An 11,270-nucleotide genomic window follows, 5' to 3' on the forward strand; every position below is an offset into this window, starting at 1 on the left:
GCATCGTTGTACATTACAAGAGTTATCCTACAAGGTTTAGACCTAAGACCAACATTGTTTAATGTTGATGCTGGTGTCTGATTTTTTTAAAAAATATAGTCTAGGTATTTGCTGCATCTCAATATCTTTTTTATATGAATACCTATATCAGAAATTCTTTTAAAGATATGTGTTCATTTGGAAATGCATACCATAGTTCCTAAAGCTTTTTCTTATTTCGGAATGTGTGGCGACTCGGTTCGTAGTGCCTTGTTGGAAATTTCATTGTTTTTACTTTCTTGAACAGTACAAAGTACTTATTGTTGCATTAAAAACGTCGGCGAAAGATCCCACTGTCTTGTCTATTGTTCCATCTAGTAAAAGTGTCCACTGTAACACCATAGTACTTTAGAAATTTCATTCAAAGGCGCCTACTTCAGGCCGGCACAAACTTTCTTTTTGAGTTGGATTGCTGTCTTCTGGGATTGGGAGTAAGACATGGAACGGGGAAATCGCGGCCTGGGAGAAGCAACTCTTTATATGAAATGACACATTCTGTCGGAAAAATAGAGATGACATAACCTAAGCTGTTATTTTTACGCGCGTTATGAACATTGTATAACCCAAATCGAGTCCTTCAATAGAATTGTCGACAAAAAGGTGTCATTTGTGTCTGATGTTATCCCATGTTTACTGTCGATCGATATCTAAGCCCAAGTTATAGTCACCAAAATGAGCAACTATGATGGCAACTGGAAGTGATTCGTAGCATGTTTCAAGTAAACTTTGAGGACTGTTTCCATATGGTCTGCAGAAACACCCGACGAAGTTTGTGTTTTTGGACAGACTTACCTCAGCTCAAATAATTTCACACTTACGTACGAGATGATTCTGTGCTCTGCTGCCCCATTTATACTACGAACACTCCGCCCCTATGGTCTTGTGATCGTTTATCTATTTAGAGAATTGGTTGAGAAACGGCATTCCACTGTTCCTTACCGGTTCTTTCAAACATGTTTCACTCACCACTAAACATCCATATTCCGGCAACAAACTAATATTCATAGCACAGTCCGTAAAACTGTTTTTAACTCTTTGTGTATTTTGGTATTATACTTTAAACGTGGTTTTCTGTTCACTGCATTTTTGATAAGATTCTTCTGTACATCACCACATTAAACAGAGAATATGGAGCACCTGATTTGGCACACTTCTCTAGCGTGCGATCACGTTGTCCAAGTCACTCTCACTCTTTTCTTGGCATCTGTGTTGAACATTGTAAATTATATTAATTGAGTGTTATGTAGCAATAAGAGTTAACGGTATTTCACTGCATTTCCAGCTGGAGATACTGTCAAACGCAGACTCTAGCCGTAAGCTTACTACTGGATTCACAATGGAAATGATAAAGCACAGAGAAAACAAATATTTTTTCCGAAACAGCAGCACGAACCTCTATTTTCTACAGTTTGATGCCATCTTTTTGAACTTTATTCATAGACGATCCTAAGTACATTCAAAGTTTTCTTAGTGCCGAACACAGATTTCCGGTGTGGATAGCTGCATCATCCAAAATCTATCAAAAACTTTTGATCCTCTAACCATAAGTTTTCCACATAGGTTTCCTTGTCCGATTACCTAGCCCCACTCTGGAGTTATACCAACGCATAACTTTCCCCATATTACAGTACCATATCGAAAAACAATCTAACCTATATCAACAAACGCTTTCAAGCTCAGCATCCTTTATTCATGCAGTATCTAGTATCTCACTTTAGACCCCACACCAAATCGCTATCAGCATATCCCTTGTCCCTAATGTTTACGCTCTGTCAGTACACTTTACCCTCCTGAGATTCATCGTTCTTAACCCTACAGTGGTAATGTGAGAAAAAATTCATGAATGATAACATTTTGCCTCCTGGACCGAGAAACAGTTTTGCCTGATAAGATGTGAACTAGGATTTAAATTTTTATTATATTTACAATATTAAATACAAAATACACCAGACAGTGGATACACTTTAAGCGAAACTGTACATTCATTTCATTGAAGCAATATCTTCCTTGTTTTAATAAGCTCGATAACTATGTGACTATTTTATTGCTTAAATACCGGCACTCAAAATAAAATATTTATTAACTAGAAAGAAGTAAACCAGTATTTCTCCTAATAGCGGTGTATTACACATAGGGAAATTCACGTTTCAATTCTACAGCAGTCTCCACACATCATTTTTGCGTGCCTTAGGCAAACCCACTTACAACACTTTTGGCAAAAGTATCTCCTCTTTCTGTGTTTACACATGTAACATCGTCGTCGTTTTCCTAGTTGAGGAGGTACAGGAGCATCTTCTTCTAGAATCAATCCAGAAAACCTTGCCTCCGATTTTCGAAGCTCTGTGGGATTTCATTTATTCAGTGCTCTCTGTTTCATCAATCTTTTCCCAGTTCCTTTAGGTATTTTCTCTCTTAGAATTTACTCGCTCTTTTCGCTGAATGTATAACTTTACCATTGATCGCCTCTACATTTAAGAAGTGACAAAATAACGCCATTGGGCATCGCCTAGTGTTTCTGTCTTCGTCATATTCAGTACGTATCTGGTCTATTTTGTCCACCTCACCTTTAGTTTCATTGTAAAGTGTGACGATCTCTGGCTTCCCCTTATCTCCGGTACTCTCATCTAATTTGCTGTGATTATGCATACTTGAGATCATCACTACACACCGATTTTTCTTAGGTGCGTAGGAGACAATGGTGCAGTTCTAATGAAAACCAAACACACTCATGTATTCTTTCCTTTTTTTTTTGGCATTCACAAAGATGGGGGCAACTTTTCCTTGTTTTTAGGATTTGTCCCTATAATTGTTAACTTATTGTCCCATTCCATTGATTTAACTAAATTGTGGCTTGTAAACCAATAATTGTCAAAGTTCACGTTGCGAGATAAACCATAAATCGGTTGTCACAATCTCTTCACTACTTCCTCTGGTTTGTCATCTATCTGGAACGAACCTTCTGGTTCTGTCCCCACATACGCTTCCATATTTGTTGTGTAGTATAAAGTTTCCCCAACAAGACTAAACATTTTAATTCCATATTTTGCAAGTCTTTTGGCTATATAATACGAAGTCTACATCTTCCCCGGAAACAGACAAGTGTCTCATCCAAAGTTGCTAAGATACCAATTAAGAAAACTGTTGTTGCAGTTGTTCAAAAATAATTAAAAGAAAAGTGACGAATTGGGGCTAATCTGGGGCTGAAGGTTATATCTGATTATTTTATTCATTAGCATCTTCCACTCTTTGATCCATCGTATCCTGCACAGTAATCACTTTCTACTCAGTTTGGCTTACCCGGTTCCCATAATCCCATAGAGATGACCCTACGCAGAAGACACATTCACTTGTCTGATTAAAATACCCATGTATTGTCTTGTGCTTCGCACCTCCTCTCATTCTCCATCCTCGCTATCACTTTACAAATTTTTCATTTTCTCTAGTTGTATTGTATTTATATTGAATTAATCTGTCTATATTAAGTTGTGTGTTATATATGTTTACTTCCTTTATAATGCTAAGGATCAAAGTTCCTTATGCCCAATTTTTTGTTTTTCTTTTTGATTTTTGTTAGATTTTATACCGTATAATTGTAAAATTTCGATAGAACACAGACCAGCACTTACACTTTGCACGTAAATTCCTTTTCAGCACTCACGTTACAGAGGGCGTAACCTTCTCATAGGTTGCTAGCCATTTTGACTGGCCGGTAGAAAGTTGTGCATTCGCAAACTTTCCCAGCTGGATTACATATAGTGAGGCGTAGTTGCCAAGCCTAGGCTGTGTTTATTGCACTCGTGTGGGTGCCCGGTGATGCTGACACATTAACAGGTGAGAGGTTGCAAGAAATTGAGAGCTTTCACGAGCGGAAGCTAGCTGGAGTATACAAGTAGTATGATTTTTGATCATCATTATGACCGTTTTCATTCTTATACTGATCTCATCTCATAGTTTTGGATATTGCTTCAGTTCGGTTATTTTATCCCATATGATAATTAACGATGGACAGTCTTTTACGCATCCTTTGAAGGTAAATAAGAAGCGGAGAAATCGACAAGACAGAGCATACACTGAACCAAGTTATCAGAGTTTTCATTCTCTAATCAGTGCCAACCACCACCAAGCATCATCAACGAGTTCACCACCATTTAAGAAGCATACAAATGCACATAGCATCTCGAGCTCTGACGCTCACTCCGACCGGCTTATCGTTCTCTGCACCATGTCTACAGCTTCCTACTGCAAAACTACAATCCAAAGTACTTGAGTTCGAAGTTTTACTTCTGTAACTTCTCCAGTATCGGCAACGCAAAGATATTTCGCAAATGGTAGAAACAAAAAAACAAAAAAAAAAATGGATTCATCATTAAATCACAGTCGGCTAACTTCGCAAAATAATTCGTGACAATACAGTTTTGAAATGTTCAAAAAAACTGTAATTTTAACTTCTCTTAACAACATCCGACACTAGCAACCTCAGCCACATACCATGTCAATAGTAGTACGAGGGGTCCCTCCATCTATAACACATGACGATATATCAGCTGAACTACCTGAAGTGAGATGTAGCTTTAAAAATGCATCTGTATTCGGAACAATCAGGGACCAACGAACATAGTTCGAATTCTGAGAACATCACAGGATACTATCAACGACCGTTTGCATAAACAAATCTTCGTTTTCAAGAAGAGACGCCGATTTGAACCATCCTGCTCATTACGACCACTTCCTCTCCGAGGTAAACGCTGTCAAGAATACAAAGAACATCCTGTTAACAGGTGTATCCTATGAACTTGTTATTATACTAAGAAGTACATATTTTTTCTCTTCCTATCAAAAGCAGTCCGAATCTCCAACCTACAACACTTGGTATCAATTCCCGCCTCCGACATACAGCTAGAAGTGTAAGTCTTGGCTTGCTCCAGAAGAATTGAAGCCGAAACTTGTAGTACCACTATTGACTCATTATGTTAAAATCGAAAAGGTAAGACTTCACGAGAGACTAATAAATTTCTTTATATTCATAAACTATTAACATTTGTCACCGACACTCCTCAAACGTTCATCTTTTGTACAACCATTAATATTACAACACGTTCAACACACAGCTCGCAACATTCTTCACCTTGATCTTCATGCCACTTACAATGGTTCGTACGTGCACTTTCATGTATCTTCACTCGAAACAATTATTTTACCTCATAGTGATCATATACCTAGGTATTTTACTATGACTTTTATTTCTATTTCTCAACATTCTCTTGTACTTACCTCATATACTCATATTTGAACAACTATTACACGAGGAACAATTTCACACATTACTTATCAGTAGAACGCATCTCACTCCTAAACTTAGTTAAAAATTTACCTGCTATCAACTCATTCGACACGATAAGAAGCTTCCGGGTTGACGCGCCACCAGCGGCGTGGCATAGTATTTTATCCTTACACATGCTATAGTATTGACTCCCCACCTAATTTTCCAGAACATCTAATCATAACTATTTATTACAAATCTTTATGTGTCACAATGACAGTCATCTATGTTCGACCAGGTCGTCCTGTTCGTCTCCCATTCCAATATATGTCTAATGATTTCCGACATTGCTGATATCTTCTGATATTAACATCCGTAGCCGCTCAGACCGAGAGAAACAGCTTTTAACAATTTTATTACTGCCTCCACTACAGGCTTCATTCATCCATTACCAGAACCAATCCGTTCCTGATCTAACACTACTCCTGACATAATGATCACTTCATTTCTCGCCCACAGTATTTTCATCTACATCCTAGATCTCCTAGGTAGTGAACTTGCCCATTACACTCACTCTAGAAGTTTTCACTACTTCCTCCTCTGTCTCACAACCCCCTTTTCTCATACTTCGCTACTAAACTTACTAAACTCATACACTCTCAGCATCCTATCCCTCTTTTACTGAAAATGAATGTAACCCTTCGAATACAAAGACTGGGTCAATTTGGCCCATATGTTCTTTTATAAAGAAATGCTATAATATCAAAGAGAGGTAGTGGGCTAATATTTTAGGTATTCCTCCATTAACAACCATTTTTACTTTTGGAAATCGAAAATCATATAAACACAAAATACCCAAAAAATGACAGAAAAGGTAGCTAGGTCATTTTGACCTAGCCTTGGTACCCTGTGGTACGGCACACAAAAATAACATATTTTATTATTATTATTATTATTATTATTATTATGCTTATTGAAACGGTATTTTTTCTTTTACCTGCAACAATCACTTCCCCGTTCTACCGAGCTTTGATCGGGGTGAGATTAGTAGAAAGTTTTATCAAATACTTTCTTCCACTCTTTCCCCCCATCCCATCTGCACTACACATTTCTTTCTCAGCAATCGTTATATTTTTGTTCAGTTCCCTAAAGTATCTGGTTTTATTTTTAGCAAGACATGTGATTCTTCACACTTCAAAAGCATGTAAAATGTCACAAGCTTGTTTGCAAAGCGCATTGCACCAGCAAACCGCTTGCACGGACTGTCAGATGTAATTAAAATACAATGTGCGACAGAATTTATTCCTAATAAAGACATTGTATTTTTGTGTATACATTTCTAATGTTACAGTACTATAATTCAGGTATTCTTTGAAAAATCACGAGCCGCCACTGACAGTGTATACAGCGTATGTAATTTACTGGAATATAAAGAACGATCAGGTACATTGCCCTTTTCATTGTACGTTAGAAATTTTAACTCCCTGAATGAAACTTGACATTTTTTTTTTTAACAAGAAGCAGGAATGGGTCAAAATTACCCACGCATAGTACTTTACCTAACATTGTAGGCTTGGTACTCTAAGAGTTAATCAACGCTAATCTCTACCAGCAATCATTCAACTCGCAACCGAGCAGTTCATCCCTCAAACTGCATATATATCACCTCATCATCCTAAAATTCCTCCGCGCTAATTTCGTCTAGTTAAACACTCACCTCGAAACTATACAGAATATGTTTGCTCGGGTAACCGCGAAGCTCTTGAGCATCGTAGAGCCCTCCACCGAACAGTGTGTAAATATCTTAGAGTATACAAATTACGACAGTGGATTAAAACCTGAAACACAATTTCTGACATATCTGACACTCTGACACTCTGAATTTCTGACACTCCCTTCGCAATATTAGATGCGTTTCAACGCATTAAGTACTAAACCTCTTATCCTCTCTTACACCACGATAACACATTGCACAGAGACCAAGAAAAAGCTAAAACATTTGCTTCCTAATTATAGGAGATTTTCACACCCCTATCATTCACTTAGCATTTTATTTATCTTCCTGTAGACCATTTCAACTTCAGTTCATCACATATTCATCTTCAACCCAACATGGCGCACAACATATCTACTCACAAAGCACTCACTGCCTCCATTTCTACCACACAAATCACTAATGTCATCTATCATAAACGTTATAATGCCCCTGGAATCAATAACATCTATCGACATGTAAGACAATCCACCAATACTGCTCAATCATTATGGTCATATTTATTCCACGGAACAATTATGTACCAGCTCATTAGAAATAATCCAAATTTCTCTTGTTCCTTAAAATCAAGAACACAGTCCGATACAGCTCAACAGAATCTTCACCAAAATCCTAGGAAAAAATATCGTGAAAAGACTTCATGCTCATCTTTCTCATTACCATCATTACCACACCATCAAGCAGGCTCCCGCCCACAAATCAGCATCAACGATCAGCTTCTGCGTCTCCTCAACTGCATCCGTAAGCAGCATAATACCACCTAGCTATCCTGTCTGGTACTCTTTGATTCAGAGAAGGCATTTAATGTGGTGTAGTGTTAGGGTTTGCTTCTAAAACTCCTACATTTTCGCCTTATCGCATATATCCGTTTTATTTAAAATTTCTTGTTTGGCCACCGTACTTACGAATACATTAATCATCAGTTATATCAAACTATATTTATGCACACAGGCGTATCTATGGCTCTTTACCATCACCCTTATTATAACTACTTTATGTTGTTGACATGCCTCTTCCCCCACAAAATTTTCAGTTATTTCCATACGCTGATGATACAGCTTTTCTTGCAATTTGCCGTATTACACACTAAGTAAACAACGCCTTACAACCAACAATACACACTTTTGTTCTGCAGTGTAATAAACGGCGATTGAAATCCAATGCTGCCAAAACCCAAAACTACAGTATTTCTGCCTCCTAAGAAACGCTCCAGATTTCACAGTAATACACACTTACTTCCATCACTGTTAACGACAACCGTCTTAGAATCTTCAAAACCGTTAATACTTAGGACTCGCCATAGATAGACACCTAAGATAGACGACTAATGTCCAGGACATCAACCAAAAGGCATACAATCGACTCAATCTATTAAAACGAATTAGTGGCATAACCAGGAGTATTTATGCAAAGCTACTCTTAAACACTTATATAGTATTCCTTCGACCTGTGCTTAGTTATGGCCATACCGCTAGGACTCGGCAGCTACCCCCTTTGATCAAAAACTTAAGGTTCTCGAACATCACACACTCAGAATTCCATACCACATCAAACCCCCGAGCTCTGCTCCAAAGCTCTATGCTGGCGTGACTTTGCCGTACATTTGGTTCCATGTAGAAGAATTTTGCCGCAAATACTTCCGGAACGCTCAATCCCCATCATCCACTCCTCTTCGATTCCATCAAGGCCCATATCTACTTTTATATCGTTCACAGCATCAGTCATTCTACCTCTTCCTCCTCTTTTCAATGTATCATTATTCCTTACCACCGAATCATCAAGATCTTCCGCTCATCAGAAAGTTTCTTCTCTATCACCCTCCACACAATATCATACATATTCTACACAATAATTCCTTTGTCACTAACAGAGCTTCCCATCCCTTTGAATAACGCTTGAAGCAGTCCCCAAGGGACAAGAATTGCTTATATCCGTCACAATACAATATCCCATTTGTCTCGTTCAAATGCACCTCATCTCATAGATATTTCACTCATCAACGCAATATCATGAAATGTAAATCCAAATACTTTAATCATGATGTCTATAATACATTGTACAATTTCTTTTCTCCACTGTCATTATGATTACGATTGTAAAGACCGTAATGTCCTATTTGCTTACGTTATTTATGACATAAAGTTATTACGTTATGACAAATGTTGGAAATCCCTTAGACCATGTCTAACTCCTTTCTCGCACTACCCTTGACTTCTCTTTCCCCCATGGAGGGCATAACCCTCGAGCAGATGGTTAGCTAAAACTAACGCGCCATACCTTTACGTTATAATTTCACTTATAATGTTATTTCTAAAGGGTGTTTTATAGGTAATTTATGTCTTGAAGCAGCGTAGAGATCTTTGTTTTATAACTTTATCAAAAGACGAAGGCACTGTGAGACCGAAAGTAAACTTTTGAACAAATATGTACCCCATTGGCACTTTCAGATAATGATTTTTTAATAAAGTTCCGTATCAGGGAGCACACACAAATATAGGGGAAAAGTGTGAGGTTTGGGATGTGGGACAGTGATATATCTCTATTGTGATTTGTGTTAAGCCATAGTGGTTGCTAGCAGATGTGGTGGCAACACTTAAAAAGCATTGGTACCAGGTTATGAATGTGCACAAGTTTTGAGAAGTAAAGTCAAATTTTCCTTCATCGCTGATAGCTATTATGTGAGATTTATATTATAAAAATATTTGACAATATGAAGAGGTAGTAGAGGATTTAGTATAAGAGTAGAGAGTTAGGTATTGAAAGTATATTTAGAACATTTTTGTATGATTCTAATACCAGAGTTCGTAGCTTTATAGTGACAGTAGTAAAAGTGGGTATACACGGAGGATTACGGCATGATGAATTGAGGAGGATTGGGACACTGCCCTACTCCTTTCTACTCACAAGTGTGAAAGCTTTATTATAATTCCTGTGTTTCCACTTGGCTAACGCTATATTTATTTAGTATTTTTCACATCAGTGTTTCAGAAAAATGTCACGCAACTGGAAGAAAATAAACCTAGACTACATACAAACAGCAAACAGTGATATTTTGCAAGCCGTATCACGTCACGGAATTGCATCACTGCTTGTGATAAGAAATATGAACCACGTAACCGGCAGCAGACACCAAGGTTTCTTGTTCGTTTCTGTTTTTTTTTTTTAATTATTATTGCCCAAAATATGGATGGTGTTCCCAGGACACGTGGAAATACATGGAACACGCAGAAACACACATATAGCATTTACTGGTTCGAAATATCAGTGTCCAATTGGCGACTGTTCCCTTTATGTAGTTCGTAGAATCATTTCCACCGTCTAAAGTTATTCCACTTTGAGAAATGGCTGTTAGTAGTAAGCACGCGCTTCTTCTTTTGGTGCTCAAAAAGAATAAACGTAGAGGGAAAAAAGAATGTGTGTACTGTGCATCCTTATCCTATGTTATCAACGAGATTGAAAACTGGGTTGTATGATACTTTGTATCCATTTACCAATATTTTTGTTTATATATTTTTATTAGACCTACTTAGAGTTCAACTTCATTTCAACACCTACTCTACTAGGCTATATGGAAGTAGATCTACAAACTATAGTACCTGCCACCGGAAATTGAACCTGGCCCCTGCAAGAGCAGCAAAGTTCTAAGCACTTAGCCACAAAGAATCCCATCAATATATGTTTGATTTTGTAAATATCATATTTCCATCCTTTATTTCTTTCCTTAATGAGTTAATACTAATAATAATAATAATAATAATAATAATAATAATTCCTGTAAAGACGATAAAGAGGAGCACGCCTGCATTTTTTTTTTCAAATTAATATGAAACCCAAAAATTTCAGTAGATTTATAGCACGTATGGTTTTAGTAAAGAGGTTAGAGTCGAGATGGTATATGATTCTTGGAACACAATTGATTACAGAAAATAGCCTCTTCCTATTTATTACCGTTTTTACCTGATAGTGATCAACGTTTAAACCGGAAGTAATTGATTTATGCTACTTCTGGTTTGAACAAAGTGTTAAGAGAGAATAAGTGAACTATTCTTAGAGCGCTAAGTCGAATCTAAGGAAATCGCTTCTCGCTTTTTATCGATTTTCCTCTGTGTAGATTAATATTGAAGCCGGAAGTCGTGCTTGAATTTTACTACTTCCGGTTTTAATACAGTATTAAGGATGGACATGGAAATTACTCTT

This window comes from Thermobia domestica, chromosome 14 (genome assembly GCF_964235325.1).
Source record: "Thermobia domestica chromosome 14, izTheDome1.hap1.1, whole genome shotgun sequence".
In the NCBI taxonomy this organism is placed as follows: Eukaryota; Metazoa; Arthropoda; class Insecta; order Zygentoma; family Lepismatidae; genus Thermobia; species Thermobia domestica.